At 35.1% G+C, this 9778-nt stretch overlaps 1 non-coding gene across 1 annotated transcript; it reads left to right on the top strand.

Moving 5' to 3' along the window:
* The first annotated feature begins 222 nt into the window (after window positions 1–222).
* On the top strand, window positions 223–329 carry LOC141604303 (small nucleolar RNA R71). Its single transcript, XR_012526009.1, has one exon. It is a non-coding gene; the product is annotated as a small nucleolar RNA R71 (small nucleolar RNA).
* The last annotated feature ends 9449 nt before the right edge of the window (window positions 330–9778 follow it).

Below are 9778 nucleotides of genomic sequence, written 5' to 3' on the forward strand. Positions count from 1 at the left end.
TGAGCACCCAATTGAGTAATAGAGTCAACTTCATGCGTTCCTCCTCTAGTAGCCTTGCGAGGTCTACTATATTGTGAATTATGGACTGCCATTTCCTCAATCTTATTCCAAGTTTGATTATCGTCAACTTTGGTGAACATACCATTTGATCCCATGTTGAGAATGTTTCTTGAGTCTTCATAAAGACCATTCCAAAATTATTGTACCAAGAACCACTCGCTAAGTCCATGATGAGGATATGAGCGACAAATTCCCTTGAAACGCTCCCATGCTTCATATAAGGATTCTTCATCTCTTTGCTTAAAGCCCGTAATTTGAGCTCTTAGCATGTTAGTCTTTTTCGGTGGGGTAGAATTTTTTGTAAAAAGCTAGAGCCAATTTCTTCCAAGAGTCAATTCCGAGAGTAGCCTTATCAAGGCCTTTCAACCATTGTTTTGCGGTGCCAATTAGAGAAAAAGGAAATAAGACCCATCGAATTTGGTCTTGAGTATCACCGGTTTGAGAAATCGCATCACAATAGTCACAAAAAGTCTCCATGTGAGAGTGAGGGTCTTCACTAGGCATCCCCCCAAATTGGCTTCTTTCGACTAATTGGATAAATGCGGATTTGGCAATAAAGTTTCCGGTTAAGTGTTGTGGTGAGGGAGTACCATTGGGTCGGTTCTCCTCGGTTGGTATGGAATGTGATGAAAATTTAGGCATTGTGGGTTGATTTTGTGTTGGATTTTGTGTTAGGTTCCCCTCACCTTCTCTTGCAAAAGGGTTGACGAACTCAATAGCGTTTGGTTGAATATCTACAACCTCACCAATACCTCTCAAAGTACCTCTAGCAAGTCTTCTATTGTTTGTCAAACTCCTTTCAATTTAGTGATCAAAGGGTAACAAGTTACCTTGTGATCTTCTAGACATGCAAAATATCAAACAACTTGAAAATAATTAGAACAAACCTTGAGGAGTTTTACTTCACCAAGGCAAAGAAAGACACAACTAATAACAATCTAAGAAAATCTAAATCATGTTAACACCGTCCCCGGCAACGGCGCCATTTTTGGTCGAGCCCTCTTGAGAGGTTTAGCTTTCGTTACTTGTCGTTAGGAGCACCTAGACCAAAACAATATTTATAACTCCACAAACAACTCTACTATTAGTAAAGAGGCAAGTAAAGGTCGGATCCCAAGGGACGGGTATTGAAGTGAGATTTTCAATTGCAAGTAGCGGTGTCTAGGGGTGTCACAATTTGGGGTTTGAATAGAAGATCACTAAACTAAATAGCAATGAAAGTAAACAAGCAAGATGATTAAAAAGGGATGTAAACAATTGATAAAAGGCACTAGGGTGTCATGGGGTCATAGGGGATTCAAGGGAATTGATCATACAAACATATTCAAACATTATAAGCAAGCAATTATTGTTGTGATGGATCGACTTGTTTTATATCTTACAATCCTAGGAAAGTTTGGGTCCCGGAGCCGAATCGATTAGATTGTACAACACTACAAGTCGACTTAATCTTCCCTACTCAACTATATGCATGGTCTAATGAGACTCGAGTTGGTTTATGTCTTACAAGTCTCATTGAAAAGATTGGTGATGGGTAAAAAATGCAAGGATTCATAGGCTCGCATTTTACCAAACATAACATGTGCATAAGTTGAGATCACAACAAGCAAGCAAATAAACTACGAAAACATATTAAATTAAGCATGAATCATCCCCCATGTTGGTTTCCCCTAATTACCCATTAACCCTAGTTAAGTAAACTACTCACTCATTATCATGTTGAACATGCTAGCAAGGTTGTCAATCATACCAACAAAGTAAAACATGATGAATAAATGAAGATGATTAACAATAATTAAAAAGGGATTAAGAGAATTATACCTACTAATGATTCCAATAATAAAGCAAAGAATAATAGAAGTACTTGATGATTGATTGGAAGGTTGTCAATCTCCCAATAATAACCCAAATAATCTTCAATTACCCAAAATGAAAGATGAACAAAAGAGATATTAAGGAAATGAGATTTGTATTAAGACTTGACTAAAAGTTGATTATAAGATTAAAGAGAGATTAGAATGATATAAACTACACTAAAGATTGATAAGAAGAACATGATAATATAATTAGACTTATGGGGTATTTATAGTGGGGATTAGGTACACAAATTAGGGTTTACTAAGGCTTAAATGACGATTAAGTCCTTGAGGAATCGCTCCTCTCAGAAAAATATGCGAGTCTCCTTTTTGCTAGTCTTTCCCGAGATATGCGCATCCTTCATAGAACAAGAAGAAAACGAAATAGCTGTAACACAATCCGAGCGTCCAGGGCACGGGACGAGCGGATTGTGGGTCTTTTAGACGAGCGGATTCAATGGTTGGACGGGCGGATTGTGGGTCTTTTGGACGAGCGTCCCTCTGAAGAAAACGCTCGGATTCCTTGTCTTGGACGGGCGTCCAGAGGGCAATCCGCTCAGATTATGAGTCAGCTTCTTCCTTTCTTCTTTTCTTCCTTCTTCTTCATACAATCCTTGAGGATTTTGTCGGAGATGCAAGGATCTTTTCTCATCATTGCCCATCTACTACAATATGTACAAAGGCCTTCTAGTCTTGTCTTCTCTTTGATGCTTGGTCATTGAATTCAATCCATTTAGCTCCATTTTGCCATGAAAATGCAAGGTTTGCACTCCTTTCCTACCAAGGGATCAAAACCTCAAAGAATATGCAAAACAAAGGACTAAAGACAATAAATGACCTAAATATGCACTAAAAAGCATGGGAACAAGGCTAATTCGGGGACTAAATATGCTCAAATAATGGTCACATCAGTATTCGTCAAACCAAAAGGCATCACCACATACTCATAATGACCATAGTAGGACCGAAAAGCAGTCTTGGGAATATCCTTATCTGCTATCCTCAACTGGTGATAACCTGACTTCAGATCGATCTTAGAGAACACCCCTGCTCCACTCAGCTGGTCAAATAGATTATCAATCCTAGGCAAATGTTACTTGTTCTTCACCGTGACATGGTTAAGCTCCCTGTAGTCGATACATAGCCTCATTCTCCCATCTTTTTTCTTTACATATAACACCGTTGCTCTCCATGGTGACACACTAGGCCGGATATACCACTTGTCTAACAGATCATGCAGCTGTTTCTTCAACTCTTCCAATTCTTTAGGTGCCATACGATAAGGTGCTTTAGATATAGGACATGTTCCCGGTTTAAGCTCCACGTTGAAGTCGATATCTCTGTTTGGCGGTAACCCCGATATCTCATCTGGAAAGACATCACTAAACTCTCCCACTACATGTATATCAGAAGCAGTTAGCTTCTCCACCCCTCGATCCCTCACTTGACAAAGAATCAAGGGACACTTTTTCCTCAAACATGACTTTAAAGTCATTACTGTTATGTTTATTTACCTCTTATTAGACTCCTCTAATAGTGAACTAATCAACTTCTTAATTATTTGTTCTTTAGATCTAGTGCATGCATAACAAAATAAGAGATTTATAAGAAAAACAATGTCCCTTACATTATAGGATGGTTCGAAATTTTGGGCACAAATAAGGTCACCTTCCTTATTTGTTCTTGAGCTTAAAATGTTGGATGATCCTCCAAAAATCCCAATGTAGAGATTTTCCTCTTGATTGCACCCAATATTAGCCCTTATCAATACTAAATAATATTTGCTAGATATTTATTTAGTAATCTACCTTAAAATTGATTACTAATACTCATATATTACATTAATAATATTAGTAATGTGATTGAACAATTTAGATTATCATTTCTCTAGTTTTTTTTAGAAAGATAAAACAAAGTATGAGAGAGGTATACATGAATGAATGAATATGCATGAGAAGAATGAATATGTTGTGTGTAGTAGTGGAAAAATGAGAACAAACTTCTCATTATAGAGAAGATGGAGCCGGGTAGAAGAGGCCAAAATGACATCTTCTTTTGCCTTTTTCTCTTGCCCAAAATGTAGGCTTGTAAGACTAGTGTAGCTTAGGCATAATTAACTTATTTTATCTCATCAAATAATTCACCCACTAACATTTACCATCCTCAATTTTTCGGTCCACATACATAAAATAGACTACTATTTTATTTTGTCAATTTTTCATTTGTCACACAATATGTCACATGTAATATGTTACATGTTATTAATTAATTTAATGCATATTTAACAAATAAATATCATTTTATAAATTAATTAAATTACATACAACATCTTGTAATTATACTTAACCATTCATTCTTATCTCTATTGTTTCTCAAACAATAATCAATTTAAGTAATAAAGTATTTCAATTACTTAAATAAATCTTATTTAATCCCATAACAATAAGATATAAATATTCTCTCTCACAAATGAATTGTTCAATTTTAAGGAATTGATTAACTTGTATCGTCATAGAATTAATCAACTTTACTGATAAGGGCATCATCCTTTAGGTGTGACCTTAAGGGATCAACTGACCACCACCGTCCTACGACAATAACGTCAAACTCTAGCAACCCAATCGTTACCGATTAATGTTCATCAGTTGACTATATAAATGAATCATCCCTTACGTATTATTAATATGAGATTTAAACATGTGATCGCACTATTGTTGAGGACACATACTCCAACAATCTCCCACTTGTCCGAGACAAGTGTGCGTCACCAATTCTCTTGTCCTATTACAATTTCCCACTCAATGCAAGGTGTCTCGCAGGTTGTACTTGCACTTGATCATATCTTGGGTGGTTTCCTCGATCTGGAGAGTAATTGTCTGACCGGAATTATCTACCATAGATACCTTCTGAGTGTGGCCACGTATTTCCATTTCACTACTCCTTGAGTGGCCTTGAGATTTCAAACAACCCAAACAAGGGGGTGGACAATTCCTATCGCACTATTCCCTTTGTTCAGCCACAGTTCATCATAACCCAAAATATACCCATTTGACCTCATTTACGACAGTCGTAGAGCATAAATCAAAGCTAATCAGAAATTTGTGCCAACTTGGGCGAATAGTCTCTAGTCAAAACAATAGACTCATAAGAACACTATAGTACGTCTTGTCATGACCAGGCTTTATGAATTACCAGAACTCTATAAGCGGTAACTGCCCGACAGAGTGTCCCATACAGTCTGCCTATGTGATCGACTAGTCATCCCATATGACTCTATGGCACTTAAACTTGCCATCAATCGCATCACACTCTAGTCACTTCGAGACGTCACCTCCTTCTAAGTGACTAGGGGCGAATACTATGTCAATCCAGTTCACTTTATTGGGTGTGAATTTGTCTCTACAACCCATTTGGATTTAACAAAGTAAAGGTTGAGTTTAAAGAAACTCAAAACGATAAATGCGATTATCATATATGAATAGTTAATACACTATTACTACTTCATATCTTATAATCTTTAGTGTACCTTTTACACTAGTTGAAATGCAATAAAAGTTTAGCAAGTGGATATATCATATATCCATGTATTCCAACTTTATTAATTGCTATTTCCTTCTTTTCTCATGTTATCTCTAATAACATGAATTTATCTAAGTATATGTCTAGTCTTCTTACTAGAATTGGGATCTTTAACTTAGATAAATTTATCTAAGTATATGTCGAAATTCATGTTATTAGAGACTTGAAAGAGACTTGAAAGAGACTTTTATTGACTAAGGAGTAAGAGACTTGAAAAGTGTTTTAGTTTCGTACATTGTAAATTCTACAAAAGGAATTTCGACATATACTTAGATAAATTGTTCTAGTCTCTTACTCCTTAGTCAATAAAATCAGCCTAAGATTTCGACAAATCCTTCTCAGTTTGGAAACTAAAGTTTGTGTAACCCTTCAACACATAACTTAGTTTATCATCCAAACAATTGAACAAATCCTCAATTGTTCATTAAGGCTTTCACAAGACCATCTTATGAATTAACCTGTTATTGACTTATTAATGTCCTAGCATATACTTCATCACGGCGTGTGCGTCTGTTGGCATACATGATCATTCTAATGGCGGAATCATCAGCAAATTATTTTATGTGATCAACAACTTAATAGGTTCAGTGAATGACCATGACTCCATCATAGTAATTCCACTTTCATCACCATGAATAACCTATTCAACCTTATTGATTTTAAATAGATTTGAAAGATCTTATCATCATTAGACTCTTAATTCTATGTCAATATTCTCTCACATAGATTCAGAAATCTTAGAATATATCGCACCTTTTCCTAGTCTCCCAATCACTCTTTCACAGAAAAGAGCATTGGTACATTATTCTCAATAAGTAATATGTTATCAACATATAAGACATGGAAAAATAATTCTTGCTCCTACTTAACTTCATGTATAATCATGATTCTTCAATCATGTGAATGATACCGTTCTCATTTATCACATGAACGAAAAGTATAATCCTTTAATATTTGCTTAAGACCATTTTGGGATCATTTAAGATAGCTACGCATAATATGTTAGGATTCTTAGATCTTTATCTAAGGTTTTGTGTTCCAAACACATCCTTCTCTAAATTCCCATTTTAGAAAAGCGAATCTTAAATATCATTTGACATTCTTCATCAGAATGAAATGTGGCGATTCCTAACATAATTTCTCTCGATCAACATCTTCATGTCAATCTATGCTTTACTTTGAAGAGACCCTCGCCTTAAAGTAAATCTACTCTTGAGTAACAATTTTCGGATTGTAATGCTATGGCTCGTTTGTAACAATATCGATTTGGAATAAGGTCATAATACCATTGCTTTCGCAAAGCAACATTTTAGCAACAAGACATGTGTGCTAAACTCTCACTAAACTATACTCCCACTCTATCTTTATAGATTATAGTTCCATTACTTTCACAAAGTAACACTTTAACTATAAGACATGTTTGTGACGATCTAATCTACTCACTTTGTCTATAAGACATGTTTGTGACGATCTAATCTACTCCCACTCTATCTCCTATAAATACCACTATCTTCTTAAAGATAGCTTTGTGAGTTACAAACATATGTGGTGAAGTAATTGGAAGTTTGTCTAGACTGGCGTGTTACCACATAAAAATACCATCTCTATCATGGCAGTTTGATTCATGTCATATGCCAGTCTGATCCATGTCATATGTTAAATAGACTCTCTATTTTAGGTATCTCCTGGTTGACCATCCGTTTAGAATTACTTGTCCGTTTTGGATTGCAATTTCCCAAAATTGAGTTCAATAACTCAAACCAACTCATACTAGTTTGATCTTATGGGTAGTGACACTAGGTCATAATCCATTGTTTAATTAATCAAATTCATTACTAAGATCTTTGCCACTACGATCGGATCGTAATATTTTAGTTCTTTGTTCAATTGGTTCTCTACGTCATTTAGAAATTCTTTAAATTTCTCAAATGCTTCACTTTATTTTTGATTAAGTAAATATACCCATATCTACTTAAATCATTGGTAAAAGTGACGAAGTAGTCATAAATTCCCCTTGCGTTGATGCTCATTAGGACACATACATCGGCATGTATTAGTTCCAACAAGTCACTTTCTCATGTCCCTTTACCACTAAAGGAAGTAAAACTCATTTTGCGAAGGAGACAAGATTCGCATATTCCATATGATTGAAAATCAAATGGTCCATAAAATCTAGTCGACGCTAGCTTTCAATGCGTTTCTCATTTATGTGACCTAATCGAAAAAGGCCAAATGTACAAATCATTTGAATCACTTGATATGAGTCTTTTGGATTGTATGTTATGGATATCTTTATTTGAGTTGGAAGTATCTAAAACATGAATATCATTGATAGAAGTGGCTTAGCTCACAGCCAAGTCATATTCAACAAAATTACAACAATTTTTTTTGATTGCAAAAGAACAATCCTTCTATGTGTAACATAGAAATGGTAATAATATTTTTAGACAAAATGTGTACATAATAACAATTATGTAGATTACAACTCAAAGCTGTTAGCTAAAACAAGTACATAAGTCCCTCTTGAAGTGGCGGCTACCCTAGCTCCATTTCCTTGTCGATGATTTATATCACTCTTGTTTAGCTTTTCCACATTTCCAAGTCCCACTTGGAGTAATAAGTCCAACTTTGATATCTCCCAAATACTTGGGGCAATTTTGCTTCCAATGGCCCATGACATTACAATAATGACATTCTTCATAAGATTAGGCGCCCTTTTTGGTCTTGGTTGTGGTAGTCTCACTATCCATTTCCAATTCATTGTCAGGTTTGGGTTTCTTACCCATCTTTTCCTTTCCTTTAATAATACCAATACTCCTTTCAGTTGCAAGGACACTCTTGCTAGAACTCCCACTGAATTTAATATTTCTCCTTGTTTCTTCAAACAAGGATGCCTTAGATTTAGTGAGATTTACTTCACAAGGTTTTCTTACCAAAGAAGTAGGCATAAATATTGGAGTGGGAGGTGTGGATGTGGTAAAGTAGCAAAGATTTCCATCCTGACCAATGCCAAAGCATAATTCTGTAATCGTATCATTGTCATACTTGGAGCATTTTTTATCGAATGATTGGAGCCTTGAATTAATGGTGATTGGTGTAAGAGTATTAGATGAATCCATTGCGAATAAATAACTACAAAAACGGAAATGAAGGAAATAATAAACATCTATCGTTTTAATAATACTTGTAAACACTTTAAACAAGTTTTAGCATTTATATAGTGACCTCTACCCAACTATTATAAATGATTCCGAGATCCAAATTCATATTAACTCGGGCACGGTGAGCCGATTCATCCCTTATTAATATAACTCGGTGGATTAACCTCTTAATCGATTCTACTTCTAGAACTCTCGGTCGATAAAAATTACTTTAAAATTTATCTATAGCCCAGAAGACATGCGACTACGGTCACGAATACTTCCGTTGAGCTCAATCCAAATTTCGATGTAATAACATTTTATTACCCACTTACCGAACGTAACAAGTTTAGTACCCCGGTGAGCCGAGCCTACTTCCTCATGAAATTGGGACTCATGGTTTATACTATTTGGTAAGGCTAATTCTCAATTATTATTTAGTGAGGGGTCTTGTCAATTTATTATCTATCACGTTTTAAGTGAACTAAAGCGGTGAACTACGATAATTATAATTGACACGGTCGATGACTCGATATGATATGCATGTGTTGTTATGGCGATTTGGCAATGCATGCAACATATTAAAAGAAATGCAAAGCAATAATAATAAATTCCTAGTATGACATTCCTAAAATAGAAAATCAAATAATCTATTACATATTCGGAAACCAACTCCTTTGGTCCCTTGAATCTTCAAGCGGCACGCCTTCCAAGAACACCGTCTTCATCGAAATACCTTTCCGAATGGCACCGTCTTGAAGAAACTCCATAATTACAAATAATAATAAAAATACAAAGCTATTCCTATTATACATTTGTAATATGAAAAACTAGTATAAATAAAAGTGATAAGAGATCACATTAAATTACAACCGAATCAATATTCCCTTTCATTACGGGTAATATCGATTAAAACTAAGGTCATACTAAGATAAAATTACATAATTCAAAATTATATAAAAAAACATTCAACAATTGAAATATGCAGCATTATAATATATGTCTATCATGCCAAATTATGTGCCAAATGGCCCTATTTAACTTGTATCGTTTATATAACCCGGTTTTATGGGAATGCGTGATAATAACTTCTTAAAATCACAAATTAACACTTAAATCACATTTAAGCTCAAGTTAATTATC

The sequence above is a fragment of the Silene latifolia genome, chromosome 9 (genome assembly GCF_048544455.1).
Source record: "Silene latifolia isolate original U9 population chromosome 9, ASM4854445v1, whole genome shotgun sequence".
Classification (NCBI taxonomy): domain Eukaryota; kingdom Viridiplantae; phylum Streptophyta; class Magnoliopsida; order Caryophyllales; family Caryophyllaceae; genus Silene; species Silene latifolia.